Source organism: Dipodomys ordii, unplaced genomic scaffold, assembly GCF_000151885.1.
Source record: "Dipodomys ordii isolate 6190 unplaced genomic scaffold, Dord_2.0 Scaffold1624, whole genome shotgun sequence".
In the NCBI taxonomy this organism is placed as follows: Eukaryota; Metazoa; Chordata; class Mammalia; order Rodentia; family Heteromyidae; genus Dipodomys; species Dipodomys ordii.
The window spans coordinates 4,907-9,487 of NW_012268840.1; the positions used below are offsets into that span (position 1 = coordinate 4,907).

The 4,581-nt window shown below is 40.0% G+C and overlaps 1 pseudogene across 1 annotated transcript; it reads right to left on the reverse strand.

Moving 5' to 3' along the window:
• Positions 1-1,727: 1,727 nt before the first annotated feature.
• LOC106001988 lies at positions 1,728-2,448 on the reverse strand (annotated as a pseudogene). The gene has a single exon (XR_001175878.1). The product of XR_001175878.1 is annotated as a ferritin heavy chain pseudogene (transcript).
• Between the last annotated feature and the right edge of the window lie 2,133 nt (positions 2,449-4,581).

Consider the following 4,581-nt stretch of genomic DNA (forward strand, 5'->3'; position numbering starts at 1 on the left):
TTTTTTCTTTTTGCTTATGTGGTGCTGAGGAATCGAACCCAGGGCCTCAGGCATGCAAGGCAAGCGCTCTACCACTGAGCCACCTTCCCAGCCCTCTGTGGTTTCTTATCTGGCCTATGGAGATCTTTGATGTGTTAATAGATGCATCAGTGTCATCTTAGTGTCCCAGCTTCATTCCCTCAATATCCAGTGTGCAACCTTTAGAACACTTTGACCAAGAAATACAAGCATGAGTCTAAATTCATAGATGGGCTTTGGAACCCACAGTCTCGACCTTAAATCTCTGCTCTGCTTTTCTGATTCATATGATTTCAAATAGGCCCCATATTCATCCTTATAAAAAGGAAACAAGTGAGACTCAGATGAATCTTATGAGGAACACTTTAACTCTGGGTCTGGCCTATGAGCAGAGCCTAATAAGTGGTTGCTACTGTGATCATTATAACCCAGTCCTTGTGATGCTGCTTCCCAGAGTCTCCTCTGGAACTCTCCTTTGGAACTGACTGACGAGCCGTGGATGTTCTTATCATAGAATCTTTCTCAATATTTCTAAGTCCTTGATCTCTAAGCATAACCACATGACTTGGGCAAAATGTCTAAACTCACAGCCCATATCTGGTGAGTAGTAAGCTGATTAAACAGGGGAGCACCTCAAATTTTGTATTATTACTAAAAACTAAGGAGTTCTGTAAAATAAAATAGTGGCAGAATTTGGGTTTGTGTCTTAATATCTAGTTCAAAGATGATACCCAGAGAAAGTACAAAAACCACTTTGTTGCCAGTGTTTGGCTTCCCTAGGGTTTAAAGCATGTGACTCAACAGTTCATTTGGTTAGTATGTTTCTTTTAATTTTTAAAATTTGATTTTTAAATTTTTAATGGAATCATAGTAACTACATATTTGTAAGTTCAATACTTGAATACAGTGTGTAATCATAAGGATAATAAGGGACACTGAAAAATCTTTTCTCAAAGCTATTTTGAAATACTGAATTGTCAGGCATGGTTATCCTGTTGTACTATGGTTATTCCTATTTTGCAACTGTACTTCTGTTCTCATTAAACATTGTTTCTCCATTCTTTCTTCTTCTTAGGCATTAGTAACCTCTATGGTATTTGTCTTTCTGTACCTGACTTACTTCACTTAACATAAATGTCCCCCAGTCAGTTCTATCCATGTTGCTGCAAATGGCAATATTCCATCCTATTTTATGGCTGAATAATATTTCATTGTATATATATACACATATTTATGTGTGTGTATATGTACGTGTATACATGTATATACGTACACATGTACAAGTATATATACATACACACATATACGTATATACACATGCACACACACATACACATATATACACACCATATTTCTTTCCCTTCTTCCTTCCTTCTCTGTCTCCCTCCTTTCTTCTTCTTCAGTTTCTTTCCCTTCTTTCTTTTTTGGGGTTTGAACTCAGGGCCGTGAGCTTGCTTGGTAAATGCTTTGCTATTATGAGCAACACCCATAGCCCTTTTTGCTTTAGTTTATTTCTCAGATAGTGTCTTGAGTTTTTCCCAGGACTTGCCTCAGACTGTAAGCCTTCTGTCTATACTTTTTAAGCAATTGGGATTACAGGCATATAAAACCATACCCAGTATATCATACTTTCTTTATCCATATATCCATTGATGGATACCATATCTTAGCTACTGTAGTGCTTCAATAAGCATGAGTATAGTCATTTATTTTAGGTACCAAATTTCTTTATTTGAAGGAATAGTACAAATTAAAAGAACTTAGGATGTTCTGGTACAACTTATAGAAAAGGTAATGATAAGCCCAAACATGCATGCACTGCCTCGGTGACCAGAAGTCACGTGGGGCTTTGGGGAATCAACCCAAGGCTTAGCTTTCATCACTTTCTCCCAGAGTGTGCTTGTCAAAGAGACATTCTGCCATGCCAGATTCAGGGGCTCCCAACCTGCATAAGTTGGTGACATGGTCACCCAGTTCTTTGATGGATTTCACCTGCTCACTCAAGTAATGAGTCTCAATGAAGTCACACAAGTGGGGGTCATTTTTGTCAGTGGCCAGTTTGCACAGTTCCAGTAGTAACTGATTCACACTTTTTTCCAAGTGCAGTGAACACTCCATCGCATTCAGCCTGCTTTCCCCGTCATCACGGTCTGGTTTCTTGATATCCTGCAGGAAGATGCGGCCACCTCTCTGGTTCTGCAGCTTCATCAGTTTCTCTGCATGTTCTTTCTCCTCATAGATTGGTGAAGGAAATATTTGTCAAAGTTCTTCAAAGCCACATCATCTCGGTCAAAGTAGTAAGACATGGACAGGTAGACATAGAAGGCATAGAGCTCCAGGTTGATCTGGCGGTTGATGGCGGTCTCTGAGTCCTGGTGGTAGTTCTGGTGCACCTGCGAAAGGGATGCGGTCATCATAGTGGCGGCTAGGAGAGACAGAGTAGTGGGTCGGCGCTGGAGTGTCAGAGGAGGCCCAGAGGGGCAGTCCAAGGACAGGGTGAAGAGGTGGCTGGAGGTTGGTGGCTCGAGCGGGTGGCAGGGATGGAGTCGAGCACTGAGTTCCATTCAAGCACTGTTGAAGCAGGAAACCGTGGTGACTCTCGGTGAGGATTGTCTGGCCTAATCATTTTTTTTTTTTTTTACATATTTTCCTCCCTCCTTTTTTTTTGTTTTTAGAAGAGCTGGGAAGGGACAAGGTCTTAAGTCATAGCCTGGACTCTCTTGGATCCACTATATAGCCCAGATTGGCCTTGAACTTGGTATCCTCCTGCCTCTGCCTTCTGAATGCTGGGATTATAGGCATGCATACCATATCTGACTGACATACTGATTTTAGTTTCTTTGCAAATCTAGCCTAAAGTGTGATTGTCAGATTTATGTCAATTCTATTTCTAGTTTTTTGAGGAACATACCACCCTGTTTTCCATGAGTATCTTAATATTTCTACCAACGGCACATGAGAGCTTGTCATCTTTGCCCCTTGACAGCTTTTGTTATTTTTTGTCTTTTTGATAATAGCTATTCTGACTGTGGTGAAATGATAACTTAATGTGGTTTTGATAAGGATTTTTCTGATTATTTGTAATATTGAGCATTTTTCCATATATTTGTTAGCCATTTCCTTTTTTGAGATATGTTATTCAGATCATTTGTGTAGGGTGGTATATTTCTCTGTCTCTCTGTTTCTGTCTCTTTGTCTCTCTCTCTCAGTTGAACCCAGGATCTTTGGCATGTTAGGCAAGCATTCTTCTACTGACTATACCTTCAGCCCAATGGTTCCATGATATTCTTTGGGTGATTGTTAGTTTTAGTGCTTTTAGAAACATATCAGTTTTTCTTCTTAAATAAATGTCAGTCATTTAAGTTGTATTCTTCTAGTAGTTTTATAGGTTGGGGTCTTATATTTTAAGTCATTGATCCATTTTGAGGTTTTTTTTTTAATATGAGAGTTAGGAGTCTTGTTTCTTTGTTCTACATGTGGGTATCTGGTTTTCTCAGTGTCATTTATTAAGACTGCGGCCCTTTCTCCATTGTATCTTCTTGTAACCCTTGTAACAATCTGTTGGCAGTGCAGTGGCACATGCCTACTTGAGAGGCAGAGGCAGACAGATTTCTTGAGCCTACTGGTTTGAGACTAGCCTGGGCATTGTAGTGAGAATCTCATCCTAAACAACCATAAAAATTCCTGTTGCTGTATATCTGGATTTCTGGGTTTGTTCTTCTGTTTCCTTCTTCTATTTTTATGCCTGTAACTGTGTTTTGTGTGTGTGTGCACATGGATGTGCATGCTAGTCCTAGGGCTTGAACTCAGGGCCTGGGCACTATCCCTGAGCTTCTTTTCTTTTGCTCAAGGCCAGAGCTCCACCACTTGAGCCATATCACCACTTGCAGTTTTTTTCTGAATAGTTTATTGGAGATAAGAGTGTCATGGACTTTCCAACCTGGACTGGCTTTGAACCATGATTCTCAGATCTCAGCCTCCCCAGTAACTAGGATTATAGGTGTTAACTACCTGCCCAGCCCATGTTTTAGTTACTATAATGTAGAAATGTATTTTGATGTCAGATGTTGTAATACCTTCTACTTTGTTCTTTTTGCTCAGGTTTTCTTTGGCATTTTGGAGATGTTTTTATTTTGGTTTCATATAAATTTTAGTTCCATCAGTATTTTGATGGAAATGACATGGAATCTGTAGTTCACTTTGGATGGACTTTTTTTAACACCAGTAAACACATGGGATACCTTTCTACTTGGGGGAAGACATATTCTGTGAATTGTTTTAGGTCCATTTGAATAAAGTTCAATTCCAGTGTTTCTTCTTCTTCTTTTTTTGTTTTAAATTGTTTCTGTTTTTTGGTCTAGATGACCTGTCCTTACCTGAAAGAGAGGGTATTGATGTCCTCAATCATTTTTTTTTTTTTTTTTTTGGTGGGTCGTGGGGCTTGAACTCTGGGCTTGGGTGCTGTCCCTGCGCTCTTCAGCTCAAGGCGAGCGCTCTACCGCTTGAGCCACAGCGCCACTTCTGGTTTTCTGGTGGTTTATTGGAGATAGGAGTCTCACGGTC